At 37.2% G+C, this 17,246-nt stretch overlaps 1 long non-coding RNA gene across 1 annotated transcript; it reads left to right on the top strand.

Moving 5' to 3' along the window:
- The first annotated feature begins 319 nt into the window (after nt 1-319).
- LOC127658878 (uncharacterized) lies at nt 320-3,317 on the top strand. The gene is made up of 5 exons (XR_007972460.1): nt 320-431; nt 1,107-1,174; nt 1,871-2,039; nt 2,219-2,378; nt 3,159-3,317. It is a non-coding gene; the product is annotated as an uncharacterized LOC127658878 (long non-coding RNA).
- Nucleotides 3,318-17,246: the final 13,929 nt, after the last annotated feature.

Here is a 17,246-nt window from a genome sequence, read left to right on the forward strand (position 1 = left end):
TAAGATAAAATCACTTTTAATCCCGATTGCAAATAACCCAGCATTTCCCCCTTCAAGGTTGGATACGACATTTAGTCAATGGAAGGAATTGTGTATATGCACAGTCAAGGACCTTTATCTTGATGGGGCGTTAGCTTCCTTTACGCAACTACAACAGAAATACAACCTTGTAAAAGGTTGTATACCACATTTTTACAAATAAATAATTATTTGTGTACACTTAATGTTTCCCTAGATGACGTCCTGCCCTCAATAATTGATGACTGTCTCATCCAATTTAGAGGAAACAAAAATCTGTTATTTTTAATTTCGAAGGTTACAAGCAGCTACTTCCCCCTCTACAAAATCGATCAGAGAGGAATGGGAGTGAGAGATGGGAAATGGATGAGGAAATTTGGCAGTGTGGTTTGGAGGATATTGATAAACAATCGGTCAGTACTACATTATGCCTCATTCAATTTAAGGTCTTACATAGATTCCATTTCTTAAAAAAATGTATTACATACACTAATGAATTGCTGTAAAAATTACATCATTATTTTTCAGTAAGCTGGCTGTTTTTCAATAATACAGTAGATTGCTGTCAACAGCAATGCATTCTGGGGCACGCGGCAGTTTATTGGACCATTGTATCACATGTTGTATTTATTTATTATAGGTATCATACACTTACCGACTTAGAAAGACGCTGTTGGCAAAAACAATGAACAATGTTCTTATCATATTAATCTCACGCAAGCACGAGCCTGCCGTAATTAGTTATTTTTAGGTGGTTGTTGCATTTATTGGCTGTAGAGCAGTGATTTATTGCGATAATTCAGTTAAACATTTTTGTTGTGGGAAAATCTTTTTTTCTACCAAGGCTGGCTGTGTTTTTACGTCCGTTCTTTGTAGCTCCGGTGTGTGAACATGGTCCAGTGTCAAATTAGCACGTATTTCGGGGTGTTTTTTTAAATGTAAGCAATGGGATACATGTAGAGCAGTTAACTGTTTAAAAGACATAAAAAGATCTGCACATTTTTTGTTGTTCCCTGTCACTGATATCCACAAGTTTTTGAGAGAACGTTGCAAAAATGTGATGTGTTTTTTCCTCCTTGAATTGACAGAGGTGCGCCTCAGCAGCAGATCTTCAAGAAACACAACATAACTGGGACCCCGTGAATCATTGTGCTTGGTAAGTATACACTGATATAGTGTACACACTCTTGAGTGACTAGAACATAAGAAACCCATGTACAATGTAATGCAGCCTACTTTAATCGTGTACTGTGGATCCCAATGTTAGTCTGATAATGTTCCATTTTTTAAAGAGAGTTTATTTAACATATTTAAGGTCTTGTTGTAAGGTTTTGTGTTATGAATGTTTCTAATAATGTGTTCCTCCATTTAAGTTTCATGAAGTTAGTATTTTTGTAAAGGTCTCTTGTTGGATTACATTTGATTGATGTTTTCTGTGTATACTGATTCAAATTCAAGTAGCTTTATAGGCACAGTAAAAAGGATTGACATTTTTAATATTAAATTACAGGCAAACACATGTACACACAATACATTTTTTTTTTTTATAAAATAATAACAATTAAACTAATAATGTACATTTTAAAAATAATGTAAAATAAATTGTATTTATATTTGTTTTTCTCTCTCTATATCCTTACTTGGATTATAAATACTAATAATAACAACAACAAGTATATTCTGTGAAACTTGCTCATTAATTGTTCCCAATGCCTCTTGTTAACCTTGGTTTAAAAGAACCGGTTCACTCAGTCATAAATATTAAAAAGTTTAAATGTCAAAAGATTGAAGCTAAAAATGAAATGGCATGGTTAAATATAACTGGTGTCATGTGTGGTATTGATTGTTTCAGGAGACATCTTGACTACTGGGCACTGGATGCTGAGCATTGAAGGCGAGGTTGTGTGTGAGGGCACTCAGCCCACCTTCCTGTCTGGCCTTGCTATACTATTTGCAGAGTACTACCTATTCAACCTTGAGTACCACGACGAGGTTGTGTGTACATTGGAGTTTATTCAAAGGTAAAGGGTGAATTCTAACAACCTCAAAACCTGCCATTTATATATGTAGATATGTTTTATGTTTTATATCTGTTGGGTCAACTAATATTATATGGTGGTAGGAAAACTTCCAATCCAAAAACTTGATTATATGCCTCAAAACCTGCATTAAAATGTTGTGTTTTTCATGACACTTTCAGGCACTTTGAAGGCATTAACCCTGAGGGACAAAGAAGTCAAAAGGAAAAGTGACTTCTAAAACCACTGGGTGACTTGTACAGAAGAAACAGGTTGCAGTGGATCCAAATGTCTCCACTAAACTCTGCAAACTGATGGACTACCAGTGGAATTTCTGAAATTGTAAGAAAAAGCAGACACACACCAAGATCTCTATCCTATACTTTTATTAAAATACATTTAACAGCGACCAGCTACAGAACTACACAACATACTGAAAACAAAAAAAAAGGAAAAAACAAATATATCCTCGTTATGCAAACACTGCATGAACGCACTATCCCACAAACACACACAGAGACATGCTGTCCCGCACACACACACACACACACACACACACACACACACACACACACACATAAGGACACACTGTCCCGCACACACACACAAGGACACACTGTCCTGTACACACACACGAGGACACACTGTCCCGCACACTCACTGTCCCACAAACTATCATTACTCAAGGCATATTGAAGAGACAATAAAAAAGCACAAAAAACGAATTGTATCTATCCTCCCTCCATCCGTCTCTAACTGTATCCATCCTCCCTCCATCCGTCTCTAACTGTATCCATCTTCCCTCCATCCGTCTCTAACTGTATCCATCCTCCCTCCATCCGTCTCTAACTGTATCCATCCTCCCTCCATCCGTCTCTAACTGTATCCATCCTCCCTCCATCCGTCTCTAACTGTATCCATCCTCCCTCCATCCGTCTATAACTGTATCCATCCTCCCTCCATCCGTCTCTAACTGTATCCATCCTCCCTCCATCCGTCTCTAACTGTATCCATCCTCCCTCCATCCGTCTCTAACCGTATCTATCCTCCCTTTTTTAAATGTATTTATTTTTTATAATGCAAGTAATATATTGTCCTCTTTGTTCTTTTCAATATTTCTAGCCACTCCTTGGACCCTCTGATGGATCAGGACATGAAACTGGATTTGAAACTGTTTTATGATGACCATGTTGATCAACTTATGTTTATATTTCTGTATTGTTTCAATTGCCATGTTGGCAAATATGGTTGTGCAAATATAAGCTGTGAAGTGAATAAAAAAAACTAAATTTGAATATACAAAATTTACTTTGCATTGTTTTTAGGACCATATTCTCACATAGTGTCCTGTATGTGAATGTGAAAGTCATATTTTAAAGTTTGACCAGTTTTTCCAAGATACATTTCAACACATTGCAAATTATTTTTTAATGTTTTGTGAAATAATAACTGAATTAAGTTATTATACAAAATAGATGGCAAACATTATGCAATTAATGAGTAGTTTAAATTAAAAATTCAGCTGCCAGTAAAAGACATTCAGCAAAATATACTGGACACACAGTATTTTATGTATTTCCTCCAAAAATAATTCTCACAATCAAGTAATATACTGTAGAAATTACAGCATTAAACTGCTAAATGTATCTGGTAAATTACTGTATTATTTTTAAACAAATACAGTATTTTTCTGTATTCTATATTTACAGTAAATAACTAATTAAATTACAGTAAGGTCACTGTAAAAATTACAGTAACTGGCTGGCAACCCTGCAGCCAGTATTGTACTTAAACTTTACATTTTTTTTTTTACAGTGTAGGATTTTCCCCAATGTCTGGCCTCTTTATGATAAGTGCAAATCAGAGGATGCTGATTTAGCCCATAGTTTTATTTTCTGCCATAAAATACAGGGGTTCTGGTGTGAGGTTTTTTAAGTCCTTTCAGATGTCCTTAAATGTAAACTTGGAACAAGACCCAGTGCTCATTATATTAGGACATTCTAACTATATATATATATTCGTTGAACAGTGCTCAACAGAAATTTCTCACATATTGTCTGATAACAGCCAAGAAACTGTTATTACTGTTCTGGAAAAAGTTGACCCTCCTGCTGCTAAATTAAGGCTTGAGGAACTGATGTATGCTCTACACCTGTAACAAACCTTTTGAAAGGCAACATTGGACAATTCCACAACATTTGGGACCCTTTCATCTCCTACCTATTTATGGTTGATTTAATTTGTTCAAATTAGAAAACTAATCCTGGAACCTGTAATTATTTCATGGCTATACGATGTTTGAATAAAAACCTAATTGACAAAAAGAAGTGTGAGTTTATTATAGTTCCCGTTAACTAATGTAGTAAATTCATGTTAACAAACAGAACCTTATTGTAAAGTGTTACCTTTCATCATACTATATGTTCATTTGCTAACAGATATTTTCTATTGATCTCTAAAGTTTACCAAATACAATATCATTAAAGTGTTCTTAAAACAGCTGTAATATATAGATTTATGACTGGTTCACTTAATGAGGGACTATCATTTCAATAGAGAGAGAAGAGTTGCACTGCACTGCAATTAAAAGCTGATGTTCAGGATCTTGCATCAGGCCAGTTCAATGCTAAACAGGATCCAGTGACCTGTGAGGCAATGTCAGTATGTGTGTGGACTGCCCATACAGTTTTATAGGCACAGTCAAATACCTCCAGGTTTTTAACACATATCAGGTTGCATTGCACTGAAGAGAGTTTGAAAATACACAAAAGCTCTCTTTCTCAAACACACAAACACACGTTGGTGCGGCTATCCTTATGAGGACTCTCTATAACCATAATGATTTTTATACTGTACGAACTAAAGATCCTATACCCTAACTCTAACCCTCACAAAAAACTTTCTGCATTTTTAAATAAAAATTTTTTTTTAAAAAAACGTCATTTAGTAAGTTTTTATGTGATTTGAATTATTGGGACACTAGAAATGTCCTTATAAACCACATTTATAGCATAATACCCTTGTAATTACAAGTATGTAACAAAAAAATGCCCTTGTAAACCAACCACACGCGCGCGCGCACGCACGCACGACACACACACACACACACACACGTTTGTTTCACAATACAAGTGAGGACATCTCATAGATGTCCAATGATTTCATAGCAAGCTAATGTTATTTTCAATCCCTTAATCCTACACCTAAATCCAAGCCTCACAGAAACCTGTGCACATCAGTACATTTAAAGCTAAACAAGATCTGGCCGATTTATGACTCTTTTTTTCACTAGTGAGGACCACCTAAAATGTCCTCACTTGTGGGTTTTCAACAAGTTTGAAAACCCACAAGTTTTATAAGGACAGGATATTTTTTTTTTTAATTTGGTACTCACAAATATAGTGAAGCTTGTACACACACACACACACACAATTGTTTTTCGGTCATGTTTGGGACTTTCCATTTCAGTTGTTTAAATATCGATTTACCCCGTGACCCTGTACACAGGATAAGCGGTTGACGATGGATGGATGGATGGAAATATCGATTTAATAATATTTTCTATCTCCTCACGCTGATCTTAACCCTAACCTAACTCTAATTCTAACCCGTACCCTAACGTGAACCTTTTTGTATTTGTATATTTTCATTAAGACATTATTAGTCAGTTTTCCTCATTGGCAGGTCCCCGCAAATATAGGTGATTTCAGGTTTTGCTGTCTTTGTGAGGACATTTGGTCCCCAAAATAGGCAAAACCTGACCCCCACAAGCAAAGACAAGACAAGACAGCAGTAAGGGACGTGGTTGTATAGATGTGTGGGTAGTGGGAAACAATTTCCATATTACAGAAGTTCAAACCTGCTGTTCTATAGCAACCAATGTCAACCCTGACCTTTACACACACACACAGTGCACTGTGTTTCTAAGTGTAATACAGAAATGTGAACCTGTAATGGTTATATATTCTTTTTTGACAACTAATTTCACAATGATCATGATTTCTTTTAAATAATCCAGGAAAATATACATCAGTGCTTTAAGACTGTGTTAAACGATTCAGTGTCTTTCACATTTTCTTGAGTGTTTTTATCTCCTCCCCGTCCTGCTGCCTGCTTGTCTTTTGGCCATGTGAAATGGACTTCATCATGTTCCCATTATCAAACCCAAGTCGCCACCATTTCTCATCTGTGTTTAGCTGTGCAATAAAAGGCGACTCATCTACTGCCTCACTCTATGCAGATAAGAGCACTGTCTTCATTCATGATTTTGGAAAACAAGCTGGGAATTTACTACTGCTTGATAAATTGAGAAAAAAAAAAAAATCGGAAGGACAGAACAGATTTAATTATCCATCATGACTAAGGAAGACAAGTAGGAGAGAGTCCTCCTTTTTCCCAAATTGCATTGTGTAATCTCATCACTGGCCTTATTGTATGAAAGACACACATCACTGAGATATTTCTGTAAATTTAATGATAAATAATATCTGTGATCATTTATAAAAGACGCAATATCAAGATGTGTATGAAAGAAAATAATGGCTGGCACTCCTAGTGCTCTGCAAAGCTTTGTTTAAGTAACTTGTAGTCTCTATTGTATACTGACACATAGGGGAGACCGGGGCTATTTGTCATGCTTTACTGCAGAAAAAAAAGCTAATGAACATTTTCACTGTTATTACCTAAGAAAAAATATATAGTTGATTAAACGCACATTTACCATCCAGACTATATTGGGAATATATTATATATTATATGGTAAATGGTCTGCACTTATATATTTCTTTTTTAACCTTATCGGTTTTCAAATCACTTTTCACTGTGACTCATTTACCCATTCTCTCTCTCTCACACACACACACACACACACAACAGCAGAGCTGCCATGCAAGGCGCTAGCCTACCATTGAGAGCAACATGGGGTTCAGTGTCTTGCCCAAGGACACTTCGGGATGTGGAGTCGTGTGGGCCGCTCTAGTACCTGAGCCACAGCCACCCCTCTAAATTAACTTTTTAAACTATGAAACTATGAACCAAAAACATGGGGGAGGAAATAAAATGTGTATATATATATATGGGTTTTAGACATTAATGGCTGTGTGTTGAGTTATTTTTAGGGGACAGCAAATTTACACTGTTATACAAGCTGAACACTCACTACTTTACATTGTAGCAAAGTGTCATTTCTTCAGTGTTGTCACATGAAAAGATATAATCAAATATTTACAAAAATGTGAGGGGTGTACTCACTTTTGTGAGATACTGTATGTATGATTATATATATACAGTATAAGGGATGCACCGAAATTAAAATTCTGGGCTGAAACCGAAACTCCAGGATGCACTTGGCCGAAAACCGAAACTAATATATATATATATATATATTTTATGTGTATAATTTTATAAATATGATATTTTTTCATAAATTTCATGAATTTAATGAATCTGAATTGAAAAACTACAAACCAATAAAATAATCACACTTTTATTGAAAGTAACACACCAAAATTGGACAAAATATATTAAAACAATATTAAATATTATTCTTCATTCAGTAACAATCAAATTTTACAGATTTTATTAACAATTATCCAAATAATGTAAAGTTTTAGAAAACTATTATATGCAATACAACATTCAAGTAATAAACTTAGCTAGCATCTTTCAAAAAGTTTAAATATGCAACAGTAATTTTAATTAAAACAACAGGCAAAACACAGAATGGCAGAGGGCCTCTTTTCTGTTTATGTAAACGTATGTCTACTTAAAGTGAAAATTATTGTGCAAAACAACAGTGCATGACAGCAGTAACAGAACTAAATCCAACCTCAAACTTTAAACAGATGTAGCCTCAAGTGAAGAACAAGTGTTGCAGGGCTACACAAATGTTTATGTAATTGCTATTCACATCATATTGGGCCGCTTTCTATTTAAATACAAGTGACAGGTGTCTCTTCAAGAACAAAAGTTGCTAAACTTTCTGACAGTCTCTCCCATCAGAAAGCTCATCAAGAACATGAGATGCTGCACTGAACAGTCTCTCACTCTCTGTGCTGGTGCTTGGGGCAGATAAATACCTGTGTGCAATCCGCGCAAGCAAAGGAAAGCGGTCTTTGTTTATGCGCCAGTAGTCAAGGGGATTGTCGCTTCTGGCAATGGGTAGTTCAGCTAGATACGTCTCAAGTTGTGGTGTAGCTGCGCTTGTTGTGGCACTGCTGTGGATCGGGGCACTTTCCTGTAGAATCTCGTGCTGTACTCTGTATATTGAATTGGATGTTGTGTTTTTAGGTGGTGTATCAAACCTGTCGTGGAAAAGTTCTTCGGCACCATACCTCCTCTTAAAATTTCTGCTGAACAAACACTGCAGATCGCAAATTTGATGTCCTTATCAGAAACTTTCAAGAATTTCCACACCGCTGACATGATCGGCCTTTGTTGGGTAGCGCTGTGATAAGGGCTAGATCGATCCAGAGTGAAATCAGAGCACTGAGGGGCGGGGCGAGGAGGTATTTTCGGCTCATATTGTCTGCCTTTTTTCTCTTTCGGCCAAAAACCGAAAGGGCTTTTTTCAGCCGAAATTTCGGTGCATCCCTAATATATATATATATATATATATATATATATATATATATATATATATATATAGCTATATAAATGAAATAACCATGTGTCAGGCACATACAAAACAACATAAGAGGAAAAAAACTTTAAAATGTATCTCAAAAGAAAGAGTATTCCAGGCCTCCACAGTTGCTTTACTGAGTCATGCTGTAGTGCATTCCAGATTCACAATTCTCAGAAAACTAGTACCGGGAGTAACCAATTTTGTATAATTGACACTTTCACGGATGTAAATAACATTATAACCCAGCAAATAACATAACAACATAATACAAATCAGAGACATCATTTATAAGACATAAAAGATTAGGGATGTAAAAAAAATCAAGAAAGAATGGCAGAACAGAATTTACATATACCCAAATATGTGAGACAACAGGAAATTCCCAAAACATATGAAGAAAGGTACACTGAGAGGTAGCGTTACAAATGTGAGTCATATGTAGGTTGTGGTTTCATTTTGGATCTTTTATTAGGGAGTTACATATTGTAATCAGTTCAATGGAAAGGAGGAGGCGAGAACCGGCTTGGCAATATAAATAATAGTTTTAATGATAAACTTAAAAAGATACAAACACACACATATGACGGACATGTCCGTAAACGATCTCTCTCTCTCACTCTCTCTCGTCGCACCACCGTCTGCCATTGGCCTTTATCCCTCTCTGAGGCTTAATTAGCCTGATAAGGGACCGGGTGTGTATAATCAGATTAGACCACGCTGTGTCCCAATCCACTTTTATATTAAACGTGTCCAATTCATGATTCCTTGTGGATAAGATGTGGAGAGGCTTTGAGGTACTTTCAATTAATTTACTATAGATTGAGGAGACAGACGCACGCACCCCTAATGGCGAGATCCAATCCAACAAGGGATGAGAAGTGAGAGGGTGTGCCCAAGGTACTCCATATGCCTTTAAGGCTGAAGATGAAAATAAAATAAAATATATATATAAAGAAGCAGGCAGAGAAAATCTAGTTCTTAAAGTCTGAAGCGAGCAAAGTCCTGAGCTATCATAGAGACCGTCACATGTGTGTGACCAATAGTATAGCTCAAAATTTGGAACTGCTAGCCCCCCTGTGAGTTTGGATTGCTGAAGTGTGGATAATTTTATCCTATGGCTTTGACCATTCCATGTAAATCTGGAGATCATAGACTTTAAGATCCTTGAAATAATGTAAGGGAGGAGAAAGCGGCAACATAAAGAACAGACAGTTCAGATGAGGTAGCACACTCATTTTGATGGTGGAAATTCTTCCTTGAGATTGTTCCATCTTTGAAGAACATTCTTAATCCTAATTAGAATAGTGTTAAAGTTATCACTGGAAATCTAATTTCTTTTTTTAATGTTAATACCCAGATAAAACACAGAATTTTTAACTGGGATGAATGGAGGTATAGGGGATTTTACATCAATATTGTTGATCGGCATTAAAGCTGGCTTGTTCCAATTTACGTATAGCCTGCCTGGCCATAAAAATAGTTGCTTAGTTGCAAGTGCTTTGTCATATATCTTTAAATCACATGAGATTAGGGAAATCAGCATATAACTATAGCATTCTAATGGATCTTTTCCTTTTTTCAAAAGTAAAGCAATCAAAGTTGTTTTCTGGTCTCTATGGCACGTTTCAGAGGCGATTTACCCTTCTGGAGACTATTTAAAGCATTTTGCAATTCATCTAACCCCAGAGAAGAATCTAAAGAATCCTTGTCCATTGGTGAGATACAGTGTAGGTTCAGAATACTCCTTACACAGGGATTCATGTGGATAGGCTTCAGCTGTATATAAATTAGAGTAGAATGTTTTAAATGCGTTGTTGTAAATGGTCATCTGAGAAGTTCTGCTTTTGTAAGGTTTCCAGGGATTGTATCTTATTTTCTAACTCTGAAAAACGACACGTTTTCATTTTAGCGAGGCTGGAGGAAAAAGAAAACCCCAGATGATGCATTTAGTTGTCTCCCACAGAATGTGTGGGTCCACACAACCCATTGAGTTAGTATCTAGAAAAATCTGTATATGCTGCCTCATTGCACTGACAAATTTAGAGTTAGTTAATTAATAGAAATATCAAATGTTGCACAATACTGCAGAGTGGTCAGACACTAAAATTGGTCAAATGGAAAGGGTATCTGCTGAGATTAGAGAAGGACTATGAAATATATAATATATCCTAGAAGTTTTATGCCTATTTTCTATTTGATTAGAAAGTGTAATCCTAATTGGCCGAAGTGTGGGGTTTAAAACTGCATTGAAATCGTTGCCCACCACTAAGGGGCAGTCATTTTGCTCTAGTAACATGCTAGAGATGTTTGTAAGAAATGTTTTAACTGGTTTGTTCGGACAATAAACCAATAGCGCTGGTCTGGCATTGTCCAGCAAGCCACAAATGAAGACAAATATCCCTTGTTATCATTTCCTATGTGTATGATTGTTGAATGGATCTTCCTGTCCATTAGTACCCCCTTAGTCTTATTAGGGGCACAGGATGAGGCCACCAATTTAAAGTATTTGTTTTGAAAACGGGCAACTTCACAATGTTTCAGGTGCATCTCCTGTATTAATACAATAAAGGTCCATTTACAGTGTAAATATTCAAGAACACAGGTATGCTTATTAGCAGAATTCAAACCATTCACATCCAACAATACTATGTTAAATCAGGGTGCCATAAGAGTGGATAATTAGTCATATGTGAGTAGGGGAAAACAGAAATAGTATACCAAATTGAGATTGAGATATAACACTGCCAGAATAATATGATAAGATAACAGGGATCCGTGTTTGACAGCCAAGCCCTTGTTAGTACTTTAAACGGAGCTCTTCAGGGACAACGAGCTATGAAATCCTCCGCTTTGAGGAGAATTGAACATCAATGACTCAGCGTTGTGCTGCAGTTTAACCATCGCTGGGTAGATTAGAAAAGGATGCAGGCCCATAGCTGTCATCTTCTTCATGACTGGGCTAAAGCTCTTACGCCTCGCAGTTGTAATCAAACTGAAATCAGGAAAAAATAAAAGTTGGGGATGTGTTAGATGGGGTATGTCTGTCACGCACCCTTAATCCTGTCATGCCATCTCAGAACCTGAAAAATCAGTGCGCGTGGCCATTCAGGATTTTTGTCTCTTCCACCATACACACGATGGGCCCGATCAATCTCGATATCTCGACCCTTCAAGGATGGAATCCACCTGGAGAGGTTAGCCCTAAGGAAACCGGCTGTATCTGAGCTGTCTGCATTCTCTGGTACATTATTTCTCCTACTCCTGTCCTCCATGTCTGTCATCTTTTGTGAGTAGTGAGTAGATCCAGCTTTTTCATAATTAAAAGAAAACCATACCTTATCTGCAATTTGCATACAACATTAACAGCTTCATTGATTAATAAGAGTGATCAAATATTCCTGACCTCACTGCTGAGGAAATATTTGTGAGCATCTAAACTATGACACACATCTCTCTTGTGTAGACGTGCTCAGTATCAACAACATGTCTGGATAAATCACTTAAGGTAAAAGGTTGATGTTCTATATAAAAATGCATTGACTCAAGAGTATTATTTTATATCCAGTAATGACACCTCATTGTTTATTTTCTGTTTTTGCTCAAATATTTTTGTTTTGTTTTAGATATACTCCAAAAGTATCCATTAGTCTTTTTATTTTGACAGCTCTGGGTTATAAAAAGGCAGCTACCAGAAATGTTTCATGGCAAAACATGCACAGTAGCGCTCTAATTCCTTTGTTATTGTTTAAGTCCTTGAAATAGACTATAATAACTTCCCTGTGTGACAACTAGCCCCAGCCTCCCCTATACATGGGCATCTACAAGATACAATGTAGATCTTAATATTTTCAGACGCTAGAATATTCCCGGTTGAGCAAATAAGCATGTGTGTTTATGCGTGTGTGTGTACTCTAGCAACATGTCATCATGCTGGAACATGCACCCAAAATCTAACACTGACCTCAGCACCATCATTGCTGAACAATATATTTGAAATGGCTTGACTGAGCAATAACGTTCTGCCAGCATTAAGATAAGACGACCGCAGGCAGAAGTCTTTTGTGGAGATCTATGTTTGATGATCAACAACTGATTGACCAAGACATTTCACACACACAAACAGCATGAGGAACTTCATATAGTGTGGAATTTTCTTTGTCAGATCAGTTTGTTTGCAGCTGAATGTGCTTCTGCTCTCTGTTAAAGTGAGAGTTCATGCAAAAATGACTCTAATATCATTCTAAATCCCTATGACTTTCATTCCTCTATGGAACACAAGAGGATAAATTCTGAACAATGTTGACAGTGCTCTTTTACCATACAATGAAAAAGAAGGGTGATTGATTCTGTCAGTCCATACATTTTGTGTTTCACAGAAGAAAGTTATACTTTTGAAATTGAGTAAATAATGACAGAATTTTTATTTTGGGGTGAACTATTGCTTTAATATTCTGTTGAGACAAAAACATTTTTAATGATATGCAAACTTATGATAAATACCAACTTTGAATCATCACTCATCACTATTCCAGACTCCATAAAAGTATCTGCATAAAAAGATTTACCTCCGCTTATTGTATGTACTAAAAGTTCATAAAAGAAAAAAAATCTCCTTTCACATAATCATTCCAAGTCCTTGTATAAGAGGCAGACTAGAGATAAATTGAGTCAGTATTCATGTCAAATATCTTCAAGGGCAGAATTAATCTTGATTATAACTAGATAAAAGCACTCCGGATTCGTTTTAGTATCCATGTGAAATTACCGTCACAGCACACCATTTCCTACAGGATTCATTAGTGTGTGTCAGTGTGAAGACATGTCCTTGCTCTTGAAAACTGTAACCTACTGAATGAGAGACTATAATACAGTTGTAATGCTTGAGAAGCAAGATGAAAACCCTACGAAGGACAACAATTGACAATGAATACTGGGGAGCATAGGGACTAAATACACAGAGAACTAATGATAAAACAAGGGACACCTGACACTAATGAACACAAGGACCAATGAACAAAGGTAATGAAAAAGAACTATAAAACCCATAAGCCAACTAAAAACAAGGAAACAATGTGGTGACCTCTGGTGGACATTAGGATAATCATTACAGATCTGGAGACCACGGGGGATCTGGAGAGGCTGCAGGAAACCACAGGGGATCAGGCATGGACGCTCAGTGTGATAAGAGTGATGTAGAAGGCGTGGTCAGCTGGACCACTGAGGCGGGGTCCACAGAGGTTGAGACCACCAGGACAACCATAGCGGGGATCACATAGGTTGAGACCACCGGGACCACCACAGCTGGGACCAATGAGGTTGAGACCACCGAGACCATAGGAGCAGGAACCACAGAGGTTGAGACCACAAAAGCTGGGACCAGAAGTTGAGAACACCGGGACTACTGAGGCAGGAACCACAGCGGTTGCATGCACCAAGGCTGAGACCACTGGGACCACATCTGTGACTGGAACCTCTGCCGCCTCTAGGTGAGCTGCAGAGGGAGTTGAGAGCGCTTCAGGAGAAGAGAGAGCAGCAGCTGCCTTTGGTGGCTACAGGAAACTACAGCTTTTCTCCCTCTATTTCACAGTCTCATGCATAGACTCAAGCAAGGACTCAGGTACCCACAGTAAAGTCCAATCCCTCCAAATACATGGCAATGTTCATTATCTGAGCCACTGACCATCCCTCTCTACAATCTTGTATGTTGGACCAGGTGGGTTCATCCAGACCATGTTTAAAGATCTCCATTAAAGCTAGCTCATCCCTATCCACCAAATAGGAAAGCCTGCAAAGTTGGCCACATACTCCTCTATAGGGCGAGTTCCTTGCCACAGGTAGTGGAGTCTTACTGCTGGATCCATAGTGGTTCAGTTGTTCTGTAATGTTTGAGAAGCAATACGGAATATAAGAATCCAAATGCAGTAATTATAATGAAGCACAAAGCAAAAACACATTAAATCACATATTGAAAAGCTGGAAAACAAACACTACACCCTACGAAGTAGAACAACTGACAGTTAATATTGGGGAACTTAGGGACTAAATACAAAACTCATGATAAAACAAGGGACACCTGACACCAATGAACAAAGACAATTAAAAAGAACTACAAAACCCCTAAACCAACAAAAAATTAGGAAACAATGTGGTGACATAACATGACACATAAGACACATGTTTTGACAGCTCTGTAAACCTAGGTGGATAAAAGTGACATTTGAACAGACTGACCTCAAAGTGAAATCGAAAAACAGTAGGTTAACTTATCTTTAGATAAAAACAATCTGGGCTAACCAAAATTCTCAGTGGACAAAGCGTTAAGAGCTGTTGGGCGTATGGTCACATGCAAGCTAAAATGAATAGTTCAACCAAAAATGAAAATTCTCATCTTTTACTCACCCTCATGCCATCCCAGATGTGAATGAATTTCTTTCTTAAGCTGAGCACAAAAAAAGATTTTTAGAAGAATATCATTGCACTGTAGGTCCATACTGTGAGAAACAGATCAAAATTAAGTACTTAACACTATAATTGTTTACTTCTAGATGCTCTTCAATGCATTCCCATGAGGGTAATCAGTTCATGCTGCCTCTCACTTGACATAAGCGCATTGGCATGTTCATGCGAGAACTGACATAATACAACCGGATGTGCAACTTGGTTTCTTTAAAACAGAACGCTGTTCACAACTTCATTGGTTTTGCTTTCATTTAAACATGCCAGCATGCTTATGTCACATGAGATGCAGCATGTACTGATTCCCCGCATGGATCAGAACTGGAGAGTGACCGAAAGTAAACAATTATAGAGTATAGGACTTAATATTGATCTGTTTCTCACCCAAAGTAATCGTATCACTTTAGAAAACATGAATTGAACCACTGGAGTCAAATTAATTACATTTACCAGATTTGTGTGCTTTTATGAGCTTTAAAGCGCTGATCACCATCCACTTGCATTGTATGGACCTACAGAGCTGACATATTCTTCTAAAAAGCTTTGTTTGTGTTCTGCTGAAGAAAGAAACTCAAACTGATTTATCAATTCAACATTTCTTTGTTATTTCTTCAAATCTTAATCACCTTTCTACTTTTTTCTAGAAGTGCAGATAAACTATTGTCTTAATGAATATGAGGTTGTGGAAACAACAAGTATAAATATAGCTGCAAGCAGCAATAACGGGCCCAAGCACCATGGGTCCATTTCCACTCTGTGGCTTTCGGAAAACAAAGCAAGATGGACACAGCAACAATTCAACATTAATGTAAACAGAAACCCTAAACATACAATGTGTAATAGATATATCCCACCATTCCAGTTTGACTACAACTTCATGTAATTTAATTCACTGCCATAACAACACTATTAAATTGACACACTTTCTTCCACCAGTTGGTGGCGCTACAGTTTATGACGAGCTCCCACCCCTGACAGTTTGTAAAGCTGCATATCTCAGCAACTACATCCTGAGTAAAAAGAGCATGAAAAAGTCAATTTCTCACAGGGCTGCATGATTTTAGCAAAAATCATAATTGTTGATTATTGCCTTTGATATTGTAATCGTGATTATTAATGTCCATTACATTATTAAATTACCGTGACGTCACAAAGTAAGCAACCGTGTGGTTCTTCGGAGTAGCAGATTTCAATGGTGATATTGATAATGGTGATAATGGTTTCTTTTAAGCATGAAATTGTATTTTATATTGCAATAATGTTCGTTAAGGTAAGGCAAATAAAAAAAACATTTAATTGATGTCTATGGTATGGAATAAATTAAATTATTGCTAAATTACTGCTTAAATTACGAATTCACATATAGTTCTACTAATAGCACTTATTAAGCATTTGGGTACTGAAGACACACGTTTGTTAAGTTTAGACTTTAGACAGGTCTTCAGCTGCACAATTGTATGGGTCTTCATTGCCATCTAATGCACTTCATTATGCACCACACATTCTCAGTTGGAGACAGGTCAGCACTGCAGGCAGGCCAATCTAGCACCCACACTCTCTGCCTACACAGCCATGCACTTGTAATCCGGGCAGTATGTGGTTTGAAGTTGTCCTGCAAGAAAATGCAGTGATGTCCCTAAACATTACCCTGGCATATACAGACACTGGCTTTTGGACCTGACACTGATGATAACAGCGTGGATGGTCCCTTTTCCTCTTTGGCGTGGAGAACACGACAGCTGTGATTCTCCAAAACTATTTGAAATGTGGATTCATCGGACCAAAAAACACAGTTCCACTGTTCTACTTTCCATCTAAGATGAAACTGAGCCCATAGAAGTTGGCAGTGCTTCTGGAGAGCACATCCAGGATGGCATGAGGGTGAGAAAATTGTGAGAGAATTTTAATTTTTGGGTGAATTATTCTTTTTTAAGTGTGATGTAGCCCCTGTATCAAACAACTTTTCCCATGCCTGCTCTACCTCCCTTATTGTGCAGGACATGACGTGACAAGTGATCCTGCTTATTTAGCATTTTTTTGCATTACTTGAGTTGCATTGTTTGAACATGTTTTATGCACAACATTAACGCTCTGTCTGCATTAAAGGAAATTTAGACCAGTGCAACGTA

The sequence above is a fragment of the Xyrauchen texanus genome, chromosome 18, assembly GCF_025860055.1.
Source record: "Xyrauchen texanus isolate HMW12.3.18 chromosome 18, RBS_HiC_50CHRs, whole genome shotgun sequence".
Taxonomy (NCBI): domain Eukaryota; kingdom Metazoa; phylum Chordata; class Actinopteri; order Cypriniformes; family Catostomidae; genus Xyrauchen; species Xyrauchen texanus.